The sequence below is a fragment of the Corvus hawaiiensis genome, chromosome 17 (assembly GCF_020740725.1).
Source record: "Corvus hawaiiensis isolate bCorHaw1 chromosome 17, bCorHaw1.pri.cur, whole genome shotgun sequence".
Lineage (NCBI taxonomy): Eukaryota > Metazoa > Chordata > Aves > Passeriformes > Corvidae > Corvus > Corvus hawaiiensis.
Window position 1 is genome coordinate 14,492,501 of NC_063229.1, and position 13,863 is coordinate 14,506,363.

The window sequence follows — 13,863 nt, forward strand, 5'->3', positions numbered from 1 at the left end:
GAGGTGATTATGCTTTGCAAGGCTTTGCGAGATATTAATTGATAGAGTGGATTTCGGAGGGCTCTCCAGCTGAAGGACTGATTCGCTGAGGATGGAGGAGGCAAGTCTGCAGTCCTCACTTTGGGATCTACACTTCCCGCTCCTTTTCACAGAGCTTTTTTACAGAATGTATAAAATAATGTTTCAGTCAGAGGAACCTTCCACTCCCATGCACCAAAACACACCGGAAATCAGAGAAATATTCTAAGTCTGTAATATGACCTTGAGGCAACAGGTTCAGAGGGATGGAGCAGCTTTCCTATGAGGAAAGGCTGAAAGAGTTGGGATTGTTCAGCCTGGAGAAGAGAAGCTTTGGGGTGACCTCACTGTGGCCTTGCAGTGCCTGAAGGAGCTGCAGGAGAGATGGAGAGAGAGTTTGGTCAAGGGATGGAGGGTCAGGACAAGGGCGAATGGCTTCAAACTGACAGAGAGGACATTTAGATGGAATTTTGGGAAGGAATTGTTCCCTGTGAGGGTGGGGAGGCCCTGGCACAGGGTGCCCAGAGCAGCTGGGGCTGCCCCTGGATCCCTGGCAGTGCCCAAGGCCAGGCTGGACATTGGGGCTGGGAGCAGCCTGGGACAGTGGGAGGTGTCCCCACCCATTGCAGGGGTGGAACAGGATGAGCTTTAAGATCCCTTCCAGCCCAAACCATTCCATGGAATCCACACACACCAGCTGCATCTGACAAAGCCCAGGCTGTGGAATTACCAAGAAACACACTTTTGTTCAATACTAATGCTGGAAGCATCAAGTGAGTTCTAAACCCAGGATTAAATAATAACAACAATAAACAAAACCAGAGAGTCTTAGCGGGGCTTCAAAGGCATTTGCAGCAGGGAAGAAATAACAGAGCCACTTTAGATGGCTTTTCAGCAAGTTTGGACGTTTCTTCTAATCCCTGGCAGGACCTGCAAACACTCACTGCTGGTTTCATTAGTCACTGGCATATTCCTGCTGGTAAACACGTTCCTGAGAGCTTGGCTAAGCCAAGGTGGATTTAAGCCTGTGCTTATTCTTTGATGAATTAGGATATTAGAGTCTGCTTACATCTTCCCTTTGAACAGCACAAATCCCTTACACACGCCACGCTTCAAAGAGAAAAGGCACTTTAATTCTGTGTGGGCAACATGCTCCAAGAATGTGACAGAAAATCTCATTGTTCAGGTTTTCCACTCGGTGCTATCTCCAGAAAAAAACTTGTTTCCCACTTTTTTAATATGCAAGTGTGTGCCCTGGTTGGTTTGACAGGAGTCCTTTCCTTTCCCTGGGTCTGTTGACTATTAGCCCTCACCACAAGGAAGTGCAGCACTATATTTATCTTTATCTACATTCTAAACTGTCAAAGACCTCCTTAGTAAGCTGTCACTGAAATCCTTCTCCTTTTAATGCCAATATTATCACTATTATTTCTTGGGAAGATAAGAGCCAAGGGTCACTTTGAAGCACCAGCCTGTTGTTAATAATTTAATTGGATTATTGTTATATTTTAATCTCATCAGAACTCTCGTGCTGCCCTACGATGAGCTCGTTGCTTTTAGCCCCCTGCAAACACAAATCACTGTCACAAATTTTAACTCAGTTTTTCCCCAAAATGCCATCCTGACATTTTAAAAGGAAGTTACATTCATTTTATTATATCTGCAGCACCTCATCCCCTGTGCCCAGGGTATTATTTCATCACAGCTGAAATCTGCTAAACACCTCTGGGACTTCCCAAGTTAAAGGATAAAAAACTGCTTATTTTCAGGAAGCAATATTTTCCATGGAAGTTATTTCCTGGGACTAGTCAAGCATTTCCTGATTGAAAAAAAAAATAAAATAAATAAAATTTCCCACTTGATCCCGCTGAAATGATTTTCTGGAAATCTGTAGCACATGTCAATATTTTTTTATTAAATGCCCCCCTACCATTTTGCCTCCATAAGGTCAAGATGCCAACATTTTTCCTCTATGATTTTGATATTCCAGAGGAGCTTGGAGATGATAACATCACCATGAAGTGTGCTGACCTTTTCAAGTGCTCTGGGGTTACTGGAATGCAATATTTCAACCACAGGATCTCCATGAAAAGCTGCTGGGCATTCCAGTGTCTAATTTTGTTGTGGTGCGAGGTACATTTTTGACATTTCCTTCTGATTTTTGCAGTGGGAATTGTGAATTTGGATGAGTTCTGGCTGTGAGGAAATGTGACAGATAATGAGTGAAATAAGAGACTGTAATTCTTTATAAAAACTGATGGGTTCTCTCATGTTACTGCAGACATTGAAATCCCTTATTCGCCTTTTGCAAAGTGCTGCCTTGGATCATTTAATTTTGGAAAAAGCCAAAAAAAGAGAAGTTGATCCTGAATTTCTTTCTTTCAGAATGCAGAGATTTGATTAGTTTTGCCTCATAACTGTGGCTTGTTCTCCTCTGGTGCAAACGCTGGATCCACAGCACAGAACTGCTCAGAAATTCCTTCCCCACTAACGTGTCATTGTGCTAATTAATTTTGAGTGAATGAATTCTTCTGAAATTAAGATTTCTCAGGTACTTTTCCCTGCTGTTCCATCTCCTTCTGTACCTCTTCCTTTGTACATCATGCACAATCTGTTCCCAAGAGGCAGGCAATGTCCAGCTCTGTCAGGCTTCAGGCTGAGGAGTTGTGTGTTGGGTCACAGAATTTAGGAAAACCCATAAAATTTGGCATAAATTCGAGCATTGCCTGGTGGAGTGAGGGCAGGACCCTTGGTTAAAACATCCTCGTTCGCTCCAGGGGTTTTTAAATCCATCAGGTAGAAAATTGCTTTAGTGGAATGCGTGCAGACCTCCCTGGCAGAATTACTATGCAGATGTCAGTCAGTGCCAAAACATGAAAATTCATGAGACTGAACATTTAACTTACAAAAAAACCCCATCCTAACAGCAGGAACAGCAGAGCTCCTCGTGCAGCAAGCAGGGAAGTGCCTGCCAGCAGGAGCCACTGATAATCAATATTTAATGCCAATAAATAATCTATTAACCAGGCTACCGTGTCACTGTGCACAGTGCTGCCGCTGCCTTCCCTCTGCAGGCTTCATCCCAAGAATTCTGCTTTCGGAGAGCAAGGTGGAGAGAGGTGAGAGAGTGAAGGGAGGGCTGGGGCAGCCGAGGAAATGCATCATTTCACTGGAAACTCTGCTCTGATTGGAATATTTTGTCCCTAACAAAATTCCTGTCAACACAGGGAATGCTAAAATGGAAATAAATACGTGCTGAGTGAATGTGCAAGCCAAGGGAATCCAGCGTTGAAAAACCCAACGTTTATTTCGCTTGCTTTGTGGTTTTGGTGGCAGTTTCAAGCACTGAAGCGCTTTCGCATCGCTGCTCTCCTGCAGACACATCCAGGGACCTTCCTGCATCTGCAGAGCGGGCTGGGGGATCAAACAGGGTCAGGGGGTCACCATCCATCCTCCCCGTGCCTGTAGGGGATTTATCAGAGCCCGCAGAGCATCAAAGCCCGGCTCTGAGCCGGGGCTGTGGCAGCGCTGGGGTGAATCAGCCTGTGCTGATAGCGCCTGAAAATTGCATTTCCCCCACTGCCTGCTTGGGATTTCCTGCCTGAGCCAGCACAGGGACATTGATCCCAGAGCTGGTCCCAAAATCTGTGAGCGCAGCCTTGGTGGGGCCGGCAGCGGGCAAAGCAGCGCTGCCAGAGGCTCAGACCTCAGCAAGGGCTGGGTTCTGATCATTCCCGTGTGCCTGAGGGTTGGGATTTCACTGTGCTGCCTCTGGAGGAGCATTTCACTGCCCCACAGCACCTGGAGTAACTCCTCAAGGGATCCTTCCAAACAGGACCTGGCCCTGCTGATGGCAACATCAAAATCTCTGGGATCAACCAGCATTTTCCCATTCTCTCAGGGCTGGAAATGCCAATGTCAAGCTGGGAGATTTGGCAGCCAAATGTGTAGAAATCCTACCATAAATTCATGTTTTGCCTATTGTATGTTCACAAAGGAACCCAACTGGGAGAGTATTAATGGCACCCAGGGAAATATTTAAGGCAGGACTTGTATTTAATGGTGTCTGATATTTTAAACGACATTCTGTAGGAATCTGAACCTTGTAACCTTGTCCAGAAAAAGATTTGGGGTTCCTACCAGCTCTCAGGCTGTGATCAGTGCTGGAACAGGATGCTGGTTGCTATTACACAAAATTATTACATAAAGTACATCATATTATTATTTAAATAATTTGCCATTATTATCCTGCAAGAAAAGCACCAGCTAAGTTTCAGTTGAAACCCAAATGTTCAAGTGCTTTACTTGAAAATTCAAGTAGAAGCTTCTTTGCTTTACATCACAAATTTAAACACGAGCTGTTTCTAAATTGGACTTCAATGTACACATTTATAGATTCCAATACCAGTTGGTTCCAGTGACATTTCTTACCTATTGTTTTGCCCTAAATACTCATTCCTGAGCTAATGTCGAGCTAATCTGATGTCTGTGTTAACAAAATAGCTGTAAGGCAAATCCTTCTCCTGCCTCATGCTGCTTTAAGCATTTAATGCTGCACGTCTACAGAAAATTTATGCTTGGAATTTTGTTTTTTGATCTTTTTATTGCTGTTAAATGAGTTGGGGAAAAGGAGATATTCTAATTATAGTCCTCGCAGATGGCATTTGGAAAAGACACCAAACAGTGGCAGTTTACAAGGCAGTTTGTTACTCTGTGCTGCCTCAGGAGCAGTAGATTTGGGGGCTGGATTTTAACACTTCCTTGGGCAGGGTTGAATTTGCAGGAGCATTTGGGCACCTGAATAAAAGGAATTGGTTTGAAAACAAAGAGCGTTCCCCAGGACTGCGGGTAGGAAAAGCCAAAGCTCTCCCAGTGCCCTGGAGCTGGTGGGAAGGTGGGAAGGGTGGATTTTGTCTTCCTCTCTCTGCAGGACGTGGTGCAGGAAACAGAAGTTTGCCAGAGCTGATTTCAGTTTTGTGTCAGGTCGCCCAAAAACAATGCACAAACTCGGGGGTTCTGACTGTGGAACATCTCAATAACATTATTTGTTTATTATTATCCAAAGTTTATCAAGTTTTCCAACAAAGCTGCCACGAATTGAGCACCTGCCTGCAGTGGGGTGGGATTTGCAGACTTTTCTCATGCAGCTCCTTCCCCGAGGAACCGAGCAGAACCACTTAATACCCAATTATCCTTGATTTCCCTGCAATTTACACAGAAAATATTGCAAATTGTGTCTCTCGTAAATGATTTCAAACGAGGCCTCATGAACACAGGTGGCTTTGCTCGCCTGGCTCTGGGGGCTCATCATTGTCCTGACTGGGGGACACACACGGATCAGCAGGAGCAGAGAGGGGAGAGAGGCACAGCTATAAATATACAAAATAAATATACAAAATATACAAACCCCACTCATTCCTAAACTAAAACAACAAGGACAACCTGAGAAACCTGCCCTGCCCAACATTAACAAGTCCTGCCAGCAGTGCCTCTGTTTCCTCACTGATAGTTAAATGTTACATTAATTCAGATTTCACTCTGTCATCATTTGTGGCCAGACACGTCTATCTCACTTTATGCTCACATTTTTTCAATCAGTAGTTTACAAAGCAGTTTAAATGTTACATGAATATTAATATAAAAGTGAATTTGGGTGGCAAAAAGCACTGAGGCAAAAGGTTAGAAATTATTATAAAATGCAGTGCTGAAGAATTACTGAACCTGTGTTCTCCATAACCCACAACAAAACATCTGCTGAAACTTAAATATTGTGTTAAAACCTCATAATATCATTATTATGGGACTCTTAAGGGTTACTCAAGGGTATTGAAATTCAAATTTTGGTCATTCAGAGTAAGTCCTTGTGAATTTCTACACTCAGAGCTTCCTTTTTCAACACAAACCACTGCCAGAAAAAACAAAAGGTGGGAATGGGAGAAGTAATTTTAAATTGCAGCTAATCTCGCTGTAACAATATTACCTGTCCCTTCAGACTGCCAGGGCTGGAGGCAGCAATGAAAACCTGGCAGCAACCCTGCTCCTGGCACTACTGCAGGAGTCGTGGGCATGGCTTTGTGCTCCAGAAATCACCTGTGTGCTTTGGGCTTTGCAGAAGGGCTCAAGGAAGCCCAGCTCTTAATGGATTTTCAGTGGGGTTTGGCCGCCTCCCTCTGCAGGGTCCTGGGGGAGCCTGGTTATTGCATTTGGAGGGAGGCTTTGCCACATGCAGGATTTTCCCATTTTGCTGCGGATTTGGGAGGTTTTAGACACAGGTATAAACTGCAGTGAACAGGGCAAAGAGCAAGCAGGGCCTGGAGCTCCTGGCAGCTGTGAGAGCAGATTCCAGGGGGTTTTATTGTGCTTAAAGCGGTGCCAGGCTCCCCTCTGCCTTCATTCAGGAAGATGAGGGGAGGGATTCATTCCTCTCCTGCAATTCTTGGGAATTTCTGACCACGAGCACTGAAAGGCACAGCCCTGACTCATCAAGAGCCTTCACTGTGCGCCTAAACCAAAGCACTCCCGTGGTGGCATCACAAATTAATGGCCTGACTCATGGAATGGTGTTTGAGCAGTGCTCAGGCCATGGCTGTTCCAGGCCTCCTTCCCTGAGTGATGGATGAGTAATTCCAAAGCCCTGGTTTCACTCTCCATCAATAACAGCAGTTATGAGGGTTTTTTCTGGAGGAACTGGTGTCTGCTTGTTGTAACTTTTGGCTGGAGTCTCAGTAAATCCGAACTGGCAGAGTTTGAGTGCCTTCAGCCCAGCCTGCACTCGTGGACACGTGGGTCTGTCCTTTGTCTTAAGAGTTTTCCTCGTGGTCTCCAAACAGGGAGGAATTCCTTCCCAATATCCCACCTAACCCTGCCCTCTGCCAGTTTGAAGCCATTCTCCATTGTCCTGACCCTCCATCCCTTGTCCAAACTCTCTCTCCATCTTTCCTGCAGCTCCTTCAGGTCCTGCAAGGCCACACTGAGGTCACCCCAAAGCTTCTCCTCTCCAGGCTGAACACCCCCAGCTCTCCCAGCCTTTCCTCCCAGCAGAGCTGCTCCATCCCTCTGCTCGTCCTGGTGCCTCCTCTGGGCTCTCTCCAGCAGCTCCAGGTCCTTCCTGGGGACCCCAGGGCTGGATGCAGGATTCCAGGTGGGCTCTCACCATGTCAAGTTCTTCTCCACAATTAATCTTTTACTGCAGGAATTCACAGAGGAGCAAAAATGTTCCTGCAGAAGGTGGGGACATCAATAATGACATTCAGGCTGTCAGGGCCACTCCTTTGGGCACCAGCAGGATTTCCTGGTCAGCCAGGAAATCTCTCATCCAATCCCTTGGATGTGGAGAGATGTCACCCCCTAATCCACTTTTCTGGCAGCTTGTTCCCACTTTTCTGAACATCCTGGAACAACACACAAGCCAATAGTGGTTATCACTTGATGAAAATAGGGCAATTTATCTCATGGAACACATGGATGTTTGTGGCTCCTGGGGACAGTTTGAGTCCCCATGGCACAGCCAGGCTGCTGTGAGAGGCTCAAACGTCTTCTTGGTTAATTGGGAAGGTTAATTGGGAGGGTTAATCTCACCTGCCTGGCGAGATGGATGGGGCACTGGGACTGATCAGCTCCAGTGAACCCTAATTCCCAGCTGTGGTTCAGTTCAGGACAGCAGAAGTGATGCTTGGATTGAGTCATGGCAATAAATCATGGATGAGTGCTTGTTTCCATGGCACTGGAGCAGCGTTGGGCCTGGAACAGGCACTGCTGTCATCCCTGCTCAGTCTGCTCACTCCTCACACTCTGAGGCACTTCCCTTCCTGAACACCAAACTTTAACAAATTATATTTCCTCTGATGAGAATCAGCACTTTCTATCAGGCCTCCTTTGGGCAGCGTTGCTAAAAAGCATTTCTGGGTAATATTTAATGTCATCATCACATTTTCTTCTTTGTTTCAAACTGTTTGCCACCAAACAAAATGTATAATTACAAATCTAATTACATAGATTGTCATTGGAAATGTGCTCAGCAATTGGGTATTTTCATGAGCAAAACACAAACCTACAATTGCTATTATTAAAGGTTTTGTGACACTCTTGCTTTAAAAGTGTGAGGAATTGGTGATTTTGATGAATAAAGTTCTTTTGTGGCTTTTCTCCTGGAACTTTTTTTCCTGTATCCAACTTAAATTAAGGAATTTGACTCCACTGCATTGTAACAAATCCTTGAAACCACTGCCAGGAAATAATAAAATTTATATCCAGTGGAATCTCTAAGTCCATTTTAAATACATTCAGATGTTGTTGACACCTCTCAAAAACAGACTGAAAATGTGAAAATCTGACTTTGTTTAACATCACCAATTGGTTTTTTATTAAGTTTTTAAAATCACATTTCTAGGCATTTTCACTTCAGAATCACAGCATGACCCTGAAGAACAGCTTGGTTTGAACCATCTTTTAGTCACCATAATCAGAATATGTGTGTGGAGTTTTGATTTAGTCCTGCCCATTTCTTAATGGACATCTCAGCCCAGACAGCCTCAATAATCCCAGAAAACATTTTGCCGTGGATTCACTGTCATTTTTTGCTTGTACCTTCATTTCTAGAAGAAAGGCAGAGAACTTTTTCTATATAATTGTGTTGATTTTACTTTACTGACTCTTTTTAGGGAGTTTGAGCTAATGCTAAGCAGGATGAAAACCTGATCTGGTCTCAGTAAATTCCCTGAACTTCAGCAGAAGCACCAGGAGCAACAATAAACTGCTCTCACATGGGCACTTTTTGCTCTAAGATTCCCAACCTAATCCAAAAGGAAGATTATCCTTTCACTCAACAAGTGGCAGTGCAGAAGATAAGCAATCATGCCAGCAGATTAGAAAGACTCCAAAATATCCTTGTAAAAATAAACTATTAAGGCTTTGATGTGTCCTTATCTGGCAGGGAGAGATTTCCCAAACATTCCAGAACACAAACAATTGCACTGCAGGGCTGAAAGGCAAAGCAATCAACTCTGGGTGCACTTTTGGAGCCTTTCATAACTGAGCCAGTAAAAAAAAGCAGTCCAGGCTTTAAGGAAGCACAAACCACACATTAAAAAAGAAATCAATATTAAATAAAATACAACTTGCACATATGGAAACTAAATAGCTCCTTGTAGCTTAATTCAAAGCATTAATTGAGCTGGGAAATATTTTTACTGATAAATATAAGAACGGGGGAAAAAACCCCTAACAGTTCAATAATAGAATTTAACAGATACAAAACGTATAAATTAAATCAGCCTACGTGGACTTTGCAATATTTTGAAAGATATTTGGGCAAAAAGGTTGCTCAAAACGAATGAAGTACCAAAATCCAGTGTGGTGAAGCTAAAAGGCCGGTCCTGCAAATATGAAAAAGATCAAAAGAGGGTTTCAGGTTTATTTAAAAATCTGATTAATTGAAAGTGAGTAACTGCAAATGGCCACGCTGGCAGAGCGTTGCATCAGAGAAGGTTTCAGATGGCTAATGGTAATTATGAAATATGTGACAAATTAACTCCAAGCAAGTGAAAATATACATGACAGATAAAAGCAAATATTACAGTGCTGCTCACAACTCCTCAGTCTTTCAGTGACAAGAATTTTAGAATCAGTCAGAAATTACTTAAAAAAAAAAATAAGATAAAAGCAGTAATTTGGGAGATGAAGCCACTGCAGTTCCAATGGGAGCATCCAGTTTGATGTCCCCTGGCATTGTGGAGCTGATCAATCTTCGTGGCTTTGGGGAAAATTAAGAATTTTTAGAAAAACAACCAACCCAGTCAAAAAGTCACGTTTGTGATTGACATTCCTCCCTGTAACTCTGCTTCCCTGTCACACAGTCAGGGCTGGGAAGAGCTGTGAGAAGAGCCATCAGCATCTCTGATATTCCAGAGGCAACAGGACTTGCAGGAGCTGAAGTGAGACCTAAACCCCACTGGCTTTCCTCTAAGCACCACCCTCCCAGCATTATATTTTTTATCAGTAAGTGGTGGAGTCTTGGCTCTTCTCCTGCCCCTGACGTGTTAAAACCGGCACAAATTCCAACAAAACCGGTGCTGCCCTTTAGTGCTGTGCCAGAAGCAGTTCTGGTCCAGCACAGTAGCTCACAGGAGCCAGCAAGAGGCAACATTTGGGATGTGCCACCCCAAAAGCTCCGTGCAAAGAGGCTTCCTGGGCATCCAGAGGCTGGAAACGTCCACTCCCTTCCTCCGGCACTCGGAGAGGTCCTGGTGGGGATCTCCCCGGAGGGAGACGTGCCTGGTTTGTGCTTCAGAGCAGGTTTGATTACAAGAAACATCCTTGTCTGAATCACTGCCAGGTAGACGAGCACAAGGCAATTAAAAGCACCATTTGTTAAAGCCCCATAATTGCACTAAGCCCCATAATCGTCTGCCACGCAGGTAAAGTGCTCTGGGTTGTTTTGGTTGGTTGGTTGTTTTTAATTTACAAGTACTAAAATGCAGGAGAAACGTTAAACCACCTTTTTTTTTAGTACAATTTTCCTCTCTTGGCATTATCCCAGCTCTGCAAACGATGCTGGCGAGCAGACAAGGAGCATTAGGAGCACGACACCCAGCCCAGACAGCAGCTGGTGGAGGCTCTCACCTCTCCCTAGCAGGGAACAGAAGGAAAAGCAGAGCAGCTTTACAAGAGGAAAATGATCCAACACACACCGGGAGCTTAATGGGATTTGCATCAAACCTGCAACTCGTTGAATAAAAGCGAAAACAACAAGACAAAGAGCTTCATTTGTGTGCTGGAAGTGAGAAAAAGCCCCGTCCCCCAGGGGAAGGAACAAGATTCCAGTGATGGCATCACTGGAATGGAGGGGCAGGTTAGGAATGCGAGCTCAGGTGGTAAAGATGTGAGCAATCCCAAAGCTGGCCATATTTTAGTGAGCTAAGTGCGGATCTGCCTTTCCCCCGTGGGGAGGGAAAAGCTGAAGGTGGCAGACGATTTTTCCTGTGTAAAAGTGAGTAACCACACAGAGGCATCAAGTGGATGAATGGGCCTCTCCAGCCAGGGCTCTCTCACAATCACTCTTTCAAACGTTACTGAATAAAAACATTTCTTTAGTCTTGCTCCAGTTGTTCACCTGTGACTGCACAGAAATTGCCCCCACCACGTCCTGTGGGGGAGGTTTTTATTCCTGCTCGGGGGTCAGATGTGGTCCAGAGCCAGGCAAGGGCCTCAGAGGAGCATCTGACAGCCACGGCTGTCACTGAGGGGGATGATGTGCAATAGGGGGATTTAACCCCAACATCTGGGTTTTCTACTGGTATTTATTATGGCAGAATTAGGATGGACTGTGACTAAATGATTAATCCCACAAGGTACCTATCAGTCCTCACAGTCACACCAGAGCAGCCCTTTGAGATCTGCATGGCCTCAGGTGTCACCTGCTCCCACCAGGGGACCAAGAAGAGGTTTTTTATAGGGAAATCAATCCTGAGGATTGTTGTGATTTCTTCAGAATAATCAAAAGCATCAGTGACGTGGAGGGGGAAGAGGAATTCATTTAAAATTAACAATTATTGGTGTGACACGATGGCACGAGGTTAAAGAGATGTCTTAGTGCAGACAGCTCATGTTTTAAAAAATTCTCATTACGTTTTGCCCTGGAGTAATGATTTATGCAATTAGGATGTTTCCTTCAGCTAACCTCTCTCCCTCTTTCCAGGTTTTCCAACCATCTTCATTATACTGGAGCACCCTCAATGCAAAATTCATAGCAACTATCAAGTCTCTAGGAAGTTCATGTTCAGTTTTTTTTTTTTTTTTTAAGTGCCTCAAATTAAGGAATGAGGACAACAAAATCATTTCACTGCTCAGTCTTAAAAATGTTGGAAGGACTAATCTTAAATCAATCCATGGATGTCTCTGATCCATCACAGAGACCACTGACAACACTGCAGGAATGCTGAATTTCTGTAATGCTGCAGCTCAGCCACACTCCGGCATTCCTTAAGGACCATTCATTTATATTTTTTAGGACATTTAAAGAAATTCTTCTCAAGGCAAATGTATTTCTTCTCCCACTGTTTGGTTCCCAGTCCGGTGCGTGTTACAAAGATCACATTACAGTGAATGAATCACAATAACTTGAAACCACAACGTGCTGCCACCTCCTTTTGAAGGATTTGTTCATGAATATGTACCAGAAACCCAGCGCTTGCCTTTTGGGCCCGAGCTGATCCTCACGTGGCTGTCACACAGCAGCATCCCAGATCAGGATCTCACTGAGAACTGGTCCAGCAGCGTCTGCCAGCACATTCTGAGGAGTTTTAGAGAACAGAGAGGCTGCATAATTAACAAGTCAGCACCCTGCAACCACCCCGAGGCAATGTGAGAGCTAAAAATGACTGGAGAAATGCAAGGAGTGGCAGAAGGACTCGTTCTGTTCGTTCAAATAATGAATTGGCTTCAAAGAATCGAGTGGGGCTGTTGTCTTAGTAACCCAGTCCGAGAGAGAAAATCTTCCGGGAAGTTGGCAAGCAGTGCCTGGAACATCTGCACACCCAGGCAGGCTGGCAGATCCAGGTTCTCTGGGAGGACCTGGCAGCAATTGTGTTGGAATTTAGCAAGTGCTGAACCAAACAGAACAAAAGAAGTTGCTTTTGCTGCCCCCATGACCCCTATTTCCCAAACAAACAAACAAACAAACAATTGAACTGGCAGGTCAGCTCAGGACACGCCTCGCTGGGCTGTACTTGGGGTTTTACATAAACGCAAACACAGCCCAGACCAGAGCCAAACCCTCCTCGTGCCCAAATTCCCCACTCAGTCAATAAAACTCATCAATAAAACTCAGAGCATTTCCTGTTACCCTGTTTGAAAGGATTTTCAGTGTTGTGCAAAAGAGAACTATGAAAATATGCACTAAAATCAGAAAGTGTGTTCAGGCACTGAACTGTCTGTCATGGAAACGTGTGCTGCAATTACGGTTTGTTAAAAATACATCATTTCCCTCCGGCTGCGCCATCTGCAGGAACTGAACTCACCTTTGTGGACAAGCCAGGCTGCCATCAGCATAAAAAACCAGAAAATTTATATAAAAAATAGTGTGGCCAGCAGGAGCAGGGCAGGGATTGTCCCTGTGTGCTGGGCACTGGTGAGGGCACACCTCGAGTGCTGTGTCCAGTTCTGGCCCCTCACTGCAAGAGGGGCTGGAGCGTGTCCAGGGCAGGGAACGGAGCTGGGGAAGGGTCTGGAGCCCCAGGAGCGGCTGAGGGAGCTGGGAAAGGGGCTCAGCCTGGAGCAAAGGAGGCTCAGGGGGGACCTTGTGGCTCTGCACAAGTCCCTGACAGGAGGGGGCAGCCGGGGGGGTCGGGCTCTGCTCCCAGGGAACAGGGACAGGAGGAGAGGGAACGGCCTCAGGCTGGGCCAGGGGAGGCTCAGGGTGGGCAGCAGCAGGAATTTCCCCATGGAAAGGGTGCTCAGGCCTTGGCAGGGGCTGCCAGGGAGGTTTGGAGTGCCCAACCCTGGAGGTGTCCAAGGAAGGGCTGGAGGTGGCACTCAGAGCTCTGGGCTGGGGACAGGGTGGGGATTAGGCAAAAGCCACAAGATTCTGTGATTTACAGAGAGGAAAAAAAAGAAAAAAACCCCCTTCCAATCCAAAAATCAATCTTCAGTAACCAAACTATTCTTTTCCAACCCCCACTGTTATTGTAAAAGAACAATTACTGTGGCAATCAGAAAGATTTAACTGGAGTGCCTGAAATGATCTCTCCTGGGCAATATTTCATAAACACGTCCATATTTCATTGGTTTGCTCTGCAAACAGCAGAGAACGCTGCAAGTCACACAACAAGCAGCCCTTTGCAGCATCAC